This window comes from Camellia sinensis, chromosome 3, assembly GCF_055761805.1.
Source record: "Camellia sinensis isolate YWXY chromosome 3, ASM5576180v1, whole genome shotgun sequence".
In the NCBI taxonomy this organism is placed as follows: domain Eukaryota; kingdom Viridiplantae; phylum Streptophyta; class Magnoliopsida; order Ericales; family Theaceae; genus Camellia; species Camellia sinensis.
In genome coordinates this window covers 23,229,881-23,243,530 of record NC_138963.1, presented here as the reverse complement: position 1 = coordinate 23,243,530, position 13,650 = coordinate 23,229,881, and the positions used below count along the sequence as shown (strand labels likewise).

At 32.7% G+C, this 13,650-nt stretch overlaps 1 protein-coding gene across 1 annotated transcript in view; it reads right to left on the bottom strand.

Annotated features, from left to right (window-relative positions):
* The window catches only part of LOC114289919 (uncharacterized), a 57,318-nt gene extending 49,562 nt beyond the window's left edge, over positions 1-7,756 (bottom strand). Inside the window, exons 1-3 of the mRNA XM_082919296.1 lie at positions 7,491-7,756; positions 6,670-6,756; positions 4,181-4,243 (exon numbers count right to left, since the gene is read on the bottom strand). The gene's annotated coding sequence lies outside the window, so the exon portion shown is untranslated. The remainder of the gene's footprint in view (positions 1-4,180; positions 4,244-6,669; positions 6,757-7,490) is intronic.
* Positions 7,757-13,650: the final 5,894 nt, after the last annotated feature.

Below are 13,650 nucleotides of genomic sequence, written 5' to 3'. Positions count from 1 at the left end.
AAGATTCTTATTCAATCAAACACCTTCCATAACCTCCAAGGCTCTACTTAAGTCGGAAAGCTTTTTTTTCTTAGAAGTTATTCCTTAATCACATGTTTATGTTTTATTAGGGATTTCAATTTTAAAAAGGCAAAAATTCTTCTTTTTTGATCACAAAGGTAAGAACCCAAATTCAAACTCACATTCTTTAAAATCTATGAAGCACGGACACAGACACGGATACGGATACGGACACGGACACGGACACGGTACACGGCAATTTTCAAAAAATGGGGACACGGACACGGCGGGGGACACGGCGAATTTTATTTTATTTATTTTATATATTTTTATGTGTTATGTAGATTCATATTACATTCATCCTAAATTAAAATTAACAAACACTAACATAGTAACATTAATTGAATAAACATAACCATTACATTTAAGCAAATTAATAGATCATCCATTCACAAAAAATGCACAAAAAAGTCATAATAAACGATAACAAGAACTAAGACGAGAAGGGGAAAACATTCAACATCCAACAATATTTTTCACAAAAGTACTAAATAAGAGAGGCAAAAGATTAAAAAAATAAAAAAAAATTAAATTAAAAAAAATAAAAATAAAAATAGCCCTGCCGTGTCCCCGCCGTGTCCCATGCCGTGTCCCCATATGGACACGCGTGTCCCCGCCGTGTCCCTGCCGTGTCCCCTGCAAAAAAATCATTAAATTAAAGGGACACGCCATCTGGCGTGTCCCATACGTGTCCCCGGCGTGTCCCCGTGTCCCCGGCGTGTCCCCGTGTCGGACACCGCCACGGCACTAATTTTGGAGTGTCCATGCTTCATAGTTTAAAATTGGAAAACAACCCCCCCCCCCCCCCCAGGCGCCTGATTTACTACTGATTACTCAAATCATTATCAAAATATGAATCACAGCCTAACTTGAACCCCCAATTCTATGTTATTGGATCAGTGCCCCAAATAACTCAAACTGCAACAAAATCAAATCACTTCCATATCAGACTCCCCAGATTTTGGGAAATAAATCACAGTCTTTCTGAATGTTAATCTCTAGAATCAAATTAGATCAGATTCAAAATATCACATAAGCACATAATTTGCATTCATGCCTATCGGGGGGTAGGGTTGCCCTATCCTAATTTAGAAATGCGATCTACGATTCACTAAATCATTCAAAGAGGCAATAATACGATCCTAGAAAGGACGGTATCCTGCCCTAGTTTGGAAGGCGCTAATGCTCTCTACATGCATAAGGTAAGCTTGGTCACAAAAAGGTGCATCAACTATTATTATCAATATACCACTCCTTCCACAAGGGAATGATCAAACAGTACCAACAGCATAATCTGATGCTTGCCTTGTTGGCATAACATAAGCCACAAACAGTGTCTTGGATATTATGCACCACACCTGAGGATAGGTGAGTGGACCCAGTCAATTTTGTTTAACACTTACCGTCACATCTCGAAGTCATCATCATCACCCATTGGGTGATAGTTGCCCAACCAAGGCAATTTTGAGGAATTTTAATGATTCCTACCAGAGTGATCAATCCAAACAATTGTCTTTCCATTATTTATTGTTTCCCGAAATGTGCCCCAATTTACCTTCAAAAGTGCGCAATCAAATTTCAACTGCAGATTTTTTTCAAAATAAAGTGCCTTTTTTTATTTAAATTTTCAAAGTTTTCCTTTCCTCTTTTTTTTCAAATGTTTTGAGTTCGGATTTTATTCCAAAGAATCAATCAAACAATCATCCTTTAGCCAAATATATTATACAGAAACCAAAATTTTATTCAAAATGAAGGACTTGGTCATCACTCCCTTGTCTAATATTTCTCCATAAAATTATGGTTCCCTCAAAGTCAGTGGCCCAAGGATTTTTACTCGATGAAAAGAACTTTCCATAATTTCCGAACTCTACTAAAATTTTATTTTCAAAAAATTTCCAAGAAATTTAAGATCTTATTCGAAGAAATCAACAATGTCTTCTAAGAAAATTCAAAATTTCATTTCAAAGTGAAAGACTCGGTCATTACCTCCTCATCTAACATTTTCCCATAAAATCAAATTCCCTCTATAGTTTAAAAAACCTAAAGATTTCTGTCTTATCAAAAGCTTTTCATAATTTCTAAAATTTTACTCGGATTTTCTTTCAAAATTGTTTCCTCGCAAGGAGCTCCGGATTTTATTCCAAGTATGTAATCAAACAATTGTCTCCTTAGTCAATTATCTTTTGGGGGATTTGGAATTTTATTCAAAATTGAAGATTTGGTCACCACTTCCTTATCTACCATTTTTCATAAAAGTTGAAATTCCCCCTAATGTCAATGACTTAAAGATTCTTATCCAATCAAACACCTTCCACAACCTCCAAGCCTCTACTTAAGTTGAAAAGTTTCTTTCTTTAATCACATGTTTTTTTGGAGATTTAAATTTTAAAAAGGCAAAATTTCTTCTTCCTTTTTTTTTTTTTTTTTTTTAAATTTGTAACACTATGGTAAGAACCCAAATTCAAACTCAAATTCTTTAAAATTGGAAAACCACCCCCTTAATTTACTACTGATTACTCAAATCATTATCAAAATATGAATCACTGCATATATTGAACCCCCAAATCTTTGAATCAAATCACTGCCATATCAGACTCCCCAGATTTTGGAAATGAAATCACTGTGTTTCTCATTGTTGATCCCTTGAATCAATTCAAATCATTTCCAAAATATCACATACGCAGATAATTTGCATTCATGCCTATTGGGGGGTAGCGTTGCCCTGTCCCAATTTAGAAATGAGATCTAGGATTCACTAAATCATTCAAAGAGGCAATAACACAATCCTCGAAAGAAGGGCATCCTGCCCTAGTTTGGAAGGTGCTAATGCCCTCTATATGCAAAAGGTAAGTTTGGTCACAAAAAGGTACATCAGTTATTACTATGGACTCCCTGGACTATGAAGCTATACAATGTGCAGATGTCAATGAGATTTCTAATTCTATCAGAGAACTAGGAATGAACAACTTGCTAGCAGAGTAAATCAAGGTACAAGTACAAATCATATTTTAAAAGTTTCAAATTTGTCAAAATCACCTTCAAATGGCTCTAGCCGTGTGTAATAACAAGCTAAATGCATAAACCTATAAAAAATAATAATAATAATAATAATAATGATTACATAATTATGCAGGATTTCCTAAAACCATAGAAAACATGGAAGCATTGACCTTGAGTGGTTGAGAGATGTTCCTCCAGACAAGGCAAAGTAAGTCATCTCGAACCAGAGACTTGTAATCATGCATAAACCTTACCATTTTGTATAACGGTGAAACATCTAATGAACCATTGATAAGAGAGTTTCCTATAACATGTATTTCATCAGGTAGTCTGTTTGTATGTGGGGAAAGATTTTCATTGGTAGGGTTGCTTTTGCTACTCATTTAAGTGAATTTAAACCAAAATTTATATATAATCAACTTCATTTTCTTAAGTGACCGAGCTTAACTCAAACTAATCATGCTTATTCTCTAAGAAAGAGAATTTACTGACTGATTATAATTTAATGATCTTAGTTTAACTTAAACACCTCACTTAAAGTTTTTTAAATCACCTAAATGTTCAATTCTCAAGTCCAAATGGATGAATTTTAATTCACTTTGATTTTCTTCTTATTTCTCTTTCTTTTCTCTTCTACCTCTCAAGAAAAAAGTTTCTCTAACTTTCTCCATCCTTCTCTCATTTGTTGTATGAAATAATTAGCTTAGGCCACTAATTGTTTCATTATCTTAAGTGACCAAGTTTAACTTATGCTTAGTTTAACACTAAAATATTATTAAATATGGAATCAAGGTAAGCTCTACTAATCATCAACTTGCACACAAGGTTAGCTCGTGTTGAAGCTTCCATTGCTTTCACTATCGATTCATCAAAAAGGGCTGGTGGATCCTAAACTACAATTTTAAAGCAGATTGAAGGATTTTTTCAATCACATTGTGTCTTCAGTGTTCATCACTGCCTTGTGTATCTGCAGCTCGCAGAAAAAATTGTGAAAAAAATTTGGAACGTCTTGACTAAAATACATGAGATTAGCAGCACAAATCATCTATTTGGAAAATACATTGTGGTATAATATTACAGACTATATACTATAAGGTATTGTTCACCAATACCAACATACCCATTTCTAGGTGTGACTTGCTTGGGCTGCTGTCGATAGCTCCAGGATGCGGCTCCAGAATACCTTGGAACAGAGGAATTTTTGTTAAGTAGGAAAAGGGAAAAGAGGTTAAAAGTCCCCCAAAAAATATATAAATGCATAAATAAATAAAATAAAGTGGATAATTATTGGACACCCCACAAAATGGAATTTTCCATATAACACCAAGAATGTTTCTGGTAACAAGAAAAATATGGCTTTAACAACAGAATCAAGAGAAGCAGATTCTAACACATGTTTCTCCACAATTAGTACTAACTCTGCCGAAGCCACTTCCGCATCATTTCGATTCAAAATGATTTAGGTAACTATCAATTATGTCTAAACAGCTAGCATCACAAAGAGACACAGTTAAAAGGGCTTCAAAGGTTTGAGAGTTAAGAACCAAAATACTATACAAGCACAAAAGATATAATTGGACTCGACTCTACTATTCATGATTAACTAGATATTTGGAAAGAGCGAAAGCACCAAGAAAAGGAAGAAGATGATTCGTAGAAGCAATTTTCCTTATCCAGAAAATTGTGACCTTAAAAATTGTGCCTCACCTAGTCTCAATTAGTGCAATTCCCTTCCCCCCCCCCCCCAAAAAAAAAAAAATAAATAAATAAATAAATAAAAAGGTTGTTTCTCAATACCACACTTCCCCTACAAAATAATTCGAAACACAATGAGGTGTGAGGTACAAGTCCTTAAGCAAAACTTCACTCAATTTCTAGAGAGCTTGACAAAAAGTTCTTGGTCGGTAAATTTTCCAATTCAATTTTTAATTTGTTGTTAAATTGTTTCAAGCATGAATTTATTGATCTTCAAGGAAGCACGGGTGAGGGTACAAGTATGGTACGGGTACGAGTGCGGGTACGCCGATTTGGCAAAACTCAAAAAAAATACGATACGGGTATGACTGCGGTACGCCGATATTTTTATTTTTTTTTAAATATAATTATGGTTAAAGGATCCAACCTACAAATTAAAATTAAATATCAAAACTAAAAAAAATACTACTCGTTTTCCTATAATTTAAAACCATTAAGCATTAAAAATAATATTTGTGAAATCTCTCACTTTGACATGTTATGCACTGTGAATTTGTGATCATAATTTACTTATAAAATCTTTCTTTTTGCTCATCAATTTGCTATTTTTATAGGGTGAGACCAAAGAAATAACAGGAGACCAAAGAAAGATTTAAAGTTAATTGCCAACAGTATAGGAAAAAAAAATTCTCAATTAGGGCAAGTTGTCAATTGCAATTTGCATAATTCATAAAATTGCATCATTCCCAACTACTACTAATCAACTAATACAGTACCAATTTTTAATGTTTTATGCATAAACTTTAAAAGTTTGTTACGATTAAAGATTTTATAAAGAAATTCTAGGAGGATCTGAAGCAAAAGCATAATGCATAGTCATACATAGAACTACCCTTTATAGGCCTTGTTAATTTTAAAAACATCAAAATGCTTTTTAAAAACATCAAAATGATTTGATGATATGCTTATACAATTCATACAGACAAACAGGACAGCAGAGAAACATCAAAATTACTGATTTGCAAGGGCACAAAAAAAAATTAAAAAAACAATAATAATAATTGCTGATCTGCAAGGGCAGAAAAATAAGATAAAATAAAATTGGCCCTAGCATACCCATGGCGTACCCAAATGAGCAAAACGTACCGGACCCTCTTTTGCCGTACCCGGTATGCATACCACCGTACCGGTACGCATACCCGCACCCGGTAAGTACCTGGTACTTGTACGGCACTATTTTTGGAGTATCCGTGCTTCATAGTTGATCTTTTATGCAGTTTAAATCATGTTTACAAGATGGAATGAAAAGAGGATTTAGTGAAGCAAAAGCATGGCTATTTTTGGGGTGAGTTTTCATGATTGCGCAGAATTGAAATTGTGCAGAGGCCTGACTTTCATGAAATTTTAACAGGCAATCCCTCCATGATTCTAGTATATTGTGTAATAGAAGAAAATTCCAATAAATGAATTTTAAATAAATCTCAAACTAGGTTGTATTCTGTTTTACTACTATGCTGAATTCTATTTTAACCTACTGTTTTCTATAAGTTTTTTAGTCGAAGAGACACTTGATACAATTCAAAATAAGTCAAATTTCTTGAAGTTGTACCAGGGGAGCACAATAAATCACTGCCTTCAAACTCTATTGCAAAATGTGCTAAAATTTTATTGGATTTTCACCAAAAATTTATCATTAGATCTTCAAGTTTTCTATCTGAATCAAAAATGAAAGAGTAAAAGAATCAAGTCTTACTATGTTGCAGACGCATAGAAGAAGTGTAAATTGAATCAAATTATGGTTGAACAACCTCACCTATCCACTTCAATGAAAAGCTAAAACACTTCCACTCAAACAAAACACATTCAGAAAGTAGCATTGACAGCAAAATCGATAGAAACAATACATACACATACCTACAGGGCAAAGGACAATCATATTTGGATCTGAGACAGAGAGGGCACAGCTTGTCAATACAAAATCAAGGCATCGACATTTCTACCCTGCAATGAATCCAATATTAAAGAGATGTTCGATAAGGACCAACAACATATGGTGAATGTCATTGTATTTTTATAAGAAAAGTGAGGTCATACCACCCCAGAATAGAGTAAACAAGACAAATATAAGATCGGCTCTACAGGAAACATAAGCATGAGATGAGATAAATCTGTTTAAACTAACAATATTATCATCATTACAATAATCTGTTTGACCCATCATAATCACTTCGTTGCCAAATTCATGAGCCCATAAGAAGCTCAAGGAAAAGCCAATTCAATGTAGAGAGAAAGCTCATAACTTGGTCTAATTTCTTAATATGGATTCATAAAAAGCAGGCTAACAAATCAACCCAAAAATATTTGCATATAAAACTACGGCATGATGGTAATTACGTAACCATCCTCTGTTTTTGGAATTATACGAAAAAATTTAACATCAGTTTTCAAATCTTTAGCTTTTTTTTTTAAAATGAAAAAGAAAGAAAGAAAGAAAGAAAAGGAAAAAGATAGTACAGAGAACTCTAGGTCAATACCAAATCAAAGCCCTAAATCTAAGAGAACCGGAAACTCTAGGATGTAGCATTTCGAATAAAAGTAGGTTGATCTCAAACACAACATCTACGAATCGAATGCAAATGACACGCATGAGGTGGATCGAAGCCCTAACTGTTGGAGAGAAAGAGACAGAGAGAAAGAGAAGGGAGGAGAGGAGAGGAGAGGAGAGGAGCCCTAACCTGTTCAGATCAATTGAAGAAGCTGAGGTATTCTTCGTCTGCTCTCTTCTTCTTCTCCTCCTCGTCTTCGTCTTCTGTCTCCATCTTCTTCTCCTTCTCCATCTTCTCCTCCCTTTTCTTCGTCGTCTCCTTTTTTTTTTTTTTTTTTTGATACCGTCTCCCCCCCCCCTCTCTCTCTCTCTCTCTCTCTCATTTCACTTTCCCCTCTTTTGTTTCTCTTTTTTTTTCCCCAATGCTGATTCACCCGTCTCTCTTTCTCTCCCCTCTCTTTCTTCTATTTCTCTCTCCTCCTTAATTTTCTTCCCCCTCTTTTTTTTTTTCCTTTTTTCTTTTTTCATCCTTATTTTTATTAAACTTAAAATTCATAAAATAAATTATTTTTATTAAAAAAACTTATTTTTTATTAAAAAAATTTAAAATGTTTATCATAAACAAGTTTAGATAGAAACAAATAGAAAGAAATCAGGAAAGTTAAATTGGTAAATCTGAATAAATTTGGTAGGTTTTAATGTTTATCATAAACGGGTTTAGATAGAAACGAACAGGAAAATTAAACCCACGAAATCTGTAGAGAATCTCATGCGATTTTGCAGGAAATGTAATCAATCACCTACCTACATAAAAGCATGAATTGAGTAAAAATGCCAAATAAAGAAAATTGGGAAAATTTATCAGGTGCAGCTGGACTCACCGATCTCCGACTATGCCATGTGGCCGAAGTGGTCTACCTGGGAATCCAGTCAATGCCGGAGAACCAAGTCCGTCTTCGGTGTACCAGGAGAGAGAGAGAGAGAGAGAAAATGGAGGAAAAGGAAGCAAATATAGGGTTTGTGTTTTGACATATTATTTTAAAAATAAATTTTTGAAGAGAATTTAAAAATTTTGAAAATTTGTTTAATTATATCTTTCGAAAATAATTTTCAAATGTTGGAGGTTGGGATGATTTAATATTTTTTTTTTTTTGTAGTTGATTAAATGGGTGTAAGAGAAAAAGTGATTGAGAAAAAGAGAAGAGAATGAAAAAGTGATTATTAATGTGTAGTTGAAAAAAAAAAGTGATTTTGAAAAAAAAATTTAAAAATTTTCAACCAAACATGTTTTTGGAGACAAACCAAATAGATTGTTCTTTTTACAAAAAAAAAAAACTAGGTCTTAGAATTTAGCACCCCAAATTTATCCACAAATGGATATATGTGGTGTAGATTGAATTCAATTCATGCTTCACTATAGATCATGTATGAAAAAAAATATCATGAGGATTTTTTTTATTCATGCTTCACTATAGATCATGTATGAAAAAAAATATCATGAGGATATTAAGATTTTATAACATAAAGGACACTCAATATTTTCATAATGCCTAAGGTCCCTCAACATCGATCTAGAGAAAATTCGATTTAGAGAATTTCTCTGAACAAATCACTAAGAAAATTCCAAAGTTCTCTGGACATATCACAGAGAAAATTCCAATTCCAATTCCAAATTTCTCTGGACACATCACAGAGAAAATTTTATACATCACCGACACCAAATTTCTCTAGACACATCACAGAGCAAATTTTACACATCACTTACACGAAATTTCTCTAGACACATCACAGAAAAATTTTACACATCTCCAACACCAAATTTCTCTAGACACATCACAGAGAAAATTTTATACATCACCAATACCAAATTTCTCTGAGTTCAAACTAGAGAAATTTCTAGAGAAATTTTTTTCCTTTCCTTTTCTTATTTCAACTTCTGTTTATTAATAATACTGTTGTTGTTGACCATTACACCATATCCAGTTTATGTAACCATTTATGTATAAACTAATATTTCTCCAAAACCCTTTACAATGACATTAGAATTAAACATTCAAAAAATACAAGGACCAACCAACATTCCAATCCTTAGTGAGCATTTTGTATTGTATGATTTTCCTACCTAGCTAGATCTGGATAAACTTGGCCACCTTGATCTCGCACGTCTCTAAACATCGAAAGAAATGAGTTGAATCCTTCAGATGAAGCCCCACCCAAGATCCATAGTAGCAAGTTACTAAACGAATTCATGGTCCCAACTTTGTTCACAAATTTTTTTTGGCATTGTTCGTACCTATAGATGCACATCTTGACCAGGTATATGTTGTGTTTTCTTGGTGGGATTGTCTTTCACTTTTGTGCATAACGATTGCTGCTTCTGCTTCATGTATTTGATTGAATTTCTCTGGTTTGGACTAGAGAAATTCTTTGGTTTGAACTGAATTTTCTTTGGGTTGGTCCAGAGAAATTCTCTAGTTTGGACTGAAATTTCTCTGGATTGATTTGAGAAACCTTAGACATTCCCTCATTGGCATTTCATCAAATACCTTCTTTGCTGAATCCATGTCCCTAGCTCCTGAATACATCTTTTTATGTGGATTTCCTCATTAAATGTTGTATGAAGATTTTAAGATTTAGTTTATTGAGATCAACAATAAAGACAATGAAGAAGAAACAAGAGAAAAGTAAGAGAAACAATGATGAATATTTTCACGTTGTGCTTATGGATATGTAACTGATGCATTATGTTTCTGCTTTCATATCTGCTATAATGCTTTATAAATCTTACTAGTGCTTTGCTTCTTGATATTTGTCCTCTGAGGGCAGTGATATTTGTTGACGGAGGAATCTTCATCAGAGGACTAGTGATCGGAGGAACAACAATGAGGACTAGTGCTCTGCTTCATATAAGTCTTGTTGAATAAAGCAATATTAGGAATCTTCATATAAATCGACGATCTCTATTGGCAAAGCTTTATAAATCTTGCTAGTGCGAATGCCTCCGTCGTAGTCAATGCCAATGAAGCTTTGAACAATGATGTGGACAAAGAGGAGAGAGAAAGAGGAGTTGTTTGGTGCAAGAAGAGAGAGGAGAGAGAATGAAAGAGTGGGTGTTATACATGGGTATGGGTGAGGGAACTTAGACTACAAAAAAATTTATTGTGTACCTCTCCTATTACTAAAAGTTTGAGAGAGATGTTAAACCAATTTTCCCTAAATAATATGAATGAAATATAAGTTTTTTTTAAAAAAAAAATTTAAATCGGTTTTTAAATTTATAATCTAAATACAATGAAAATGAAATATTATGTATGAATCTTATATATAGTATATTAAATGGTTGGTTTTGTTTTTGTGCAAAGTGTGCAGTAGACGATGATGAACCACTAGTGTGGAATTGAAGTCAAGGTCTATGAGACTTTCCCAAATAGAGTCTGGAATGAGCTGAGACTAACAATTTTGACTCCCAGTGAATGATGAATTCTTTCACATAATTATATATAACTTTTGCTCTCTTTTCTTTTTTATATTTTCTTTATTTTTTTTCTCTTTAGTTTGACACAAATGAGAGGAGATGAAGAGATAGAAGTAGAAATTAAGGTTTTTTTTTTTCAGTGGTTAAAGAGATGAAGAGACTTGAATTTTAAGAATTTTCTTAAATTGAATTGTATAGCATTGAATGGATAAAAATAAGTTCAAGAATTGATTTGATATCTCTTTCATGGACCAATTCTTTCTATTTGATTATGTTTGGATGACAAGAATTATAGAGAAGGAATATGTGAATCTCATTATAATAAACTTAAAAAGTATGTCCTAGGAAATGGTGAGATTTTTTATTTTTTTAATTATATTATTTAATAAAGTGGGATGTTTTTAGATTTTATTTTTTGTTAACAAATTCTGACTAAATTTTTCATTTTATCTTCTTGTTTTTTTTTTAGAATATAAATAAATATTAAAAAAAATATACGAATTAGTTGACCCAATTGATTGATACGCAAAGTTTAATTCCATTTGATTTGGTTTGGTTGTAAATAAATATTAAAATGAAAAATTTACTTATAAATTTCATCTTGAGTAATGGTGATTTATTTAACCCTAAAGATTTTTTTATAGATCAATTAGTCCCATTGATTTTGGAAAGGTAGATTTAATGTATTATTTAAAAATTAGATTTATGGTTATACCCTTATTTCTATTATGTTTCTTTCTTTCTTTCTTTTTCTTTTGTGATAGAAAGGTAAGGTACATAATATATGAGAATCAAATTTGGGATGATTTTTATATGTGAATTTTTTTTTTATTTGGAAAACATTTCAAAAGGAGTACAAAAATGACTTGAAATATGAAAATTTTTAAACATTTCAAAACAATGTGCGATTCTTCAAACATTTTAAAAAGAGTATAAAAACTCCTTAGTAAGTTTTGGGCAAATGTATAATTTCAAACTGGAACACTCCAATGTAACACTCAAACGTAACACTCCAAAAAAAAATTCTTAGTGTACTTTTCTCAAACGTAACACTCCGATATAATACTACAAAAAACTCCTTATGTTCGGTTGGGGGATTTGGGAAGGGATTTGAAAATGAAAAGGGAAAAGTTAGGTGAAATGTGAATAAAATATGCATTCATTTTAGTTTCACACACCTTTTCCATTTTCCTTTTCAAATCGCTTCCCAAATCCCCCAACCAAACACAACGTTAGTGTAACACTCCAATGTAATACATAAAAAAATTTCTTAGTATACTTTTCTCAAATGTAACATTCCAAAAAAAATGATGTGGGACTCTTTAAACCATTCCAAAAGGAGTACAAAAATTCTGTAGTAACCTTTGGGCAAATGTATAATTTCAAACTGAGTGTTACAATTGAAAAAAGTACATTAAGAGTTTTTTAGTGTTTTTTTTTTTTTTGTGTGTTACATTGGAGTATTACGTTTGAGATTACATTCATTGGAGTGTTACATTTCGGTGTGTTACATTGGAGTGTTACGTTTGAGAAAAATACACTAAGGGGTTTTTTTGGAGTGTTATGTTATTACGTTTGAGAAAAGTACACGAGAAAATTTTTTAGTGTGTTACATTGAATTATTACGTTATTGAAGTGTTATATTAGAGTGTTACATTATTGCGCGTAATGTGAGATTTGTTCCAAAATGAGGAAAAATTCAAAATCTCTATAGTACGGATTGCCTAAATATGTAATTTTACATTTAGAGAAACCCACTTTTATCCCTAAAAAATTAAATCCAAACATATAAGTGACTACTCTCTTGTGTAATTTTCACTTTAATGAGATATTTGGGTTCATAAGAAAAAATGAAAAATTAAACAATTTACAAGATCACATTTTAAGATTTATTGATACTTCATCCTATTAAAGTCTACACCGAAAATCTTCAAGTTATCCAAGGTAAAATTACTTTGGTAATTGGCTTCCCCGATTAATGATTCTTTGTACTTGGATTTTTCTATTTAGTATCTCAATGCACATATGGTCTAGGGAAGAAAATTATAATAAGAGAGGGGAGAGTAATGAAAATATAGGTATTGAGATTATCTACAGTATATATATATATATATGGGTGGGTTAAGTATTCATGTTCTCTCATAGCAATATGTGCAAGATTATTCATGTTCGGCAAATGTATATTGAGATTATTCATGTTCTCTCATAGCAATATGTGCAAGATTATTCATGTTCGGCAAATGTATATTGAGATTATTCATGTTCTCTCATTGTTCATAACAATCTAATTTTCCCATTTATCCTTTCTACTTTATAAGTATTATGTGCAGGATTTTTCCAACAAAATGTTTATATTATTATACTTCAGGAAAAAGGTTAGTAGCTCTATCCCCATTTTTCTTACAAGAGTATATATGCCCATTTGCTTTCTTGACAGTACCTGTTCAAGTGCCCATTAAAATAACTTCATTCTTTGCTATACAAGAGAAGCAAAATTCCAAGAGGGAAATTGAATGGCCTGAGTTGAAGCCTTGTCTGTATGAGCGTCGGTGAGCTCTGAACGAAAGTGCTTGTGTCTCAAGATCAATGACCCCAAATTGATATTGCTCTGGCTACTGTAGTGTGTAAAAGTTTTTTCGTGACCCTGATGTGGCAATATAGATTTTTTACATGTCTACATGGTTAATGATGCTGCTTGATGTTTGTGATATTGTATTCATGTTAAAGGCTGGATCTCACATGTACATGAATTGCCTACTGCTTTCATTTGTGCCCCCATGGATTCAGAGCATCCATTCATGCACTTTATAGGGTTTGGGGATAGAGGATGCATAGCTTGAGGACCTAATTCTTTGCCTTTGTTTGGCAAGAACTG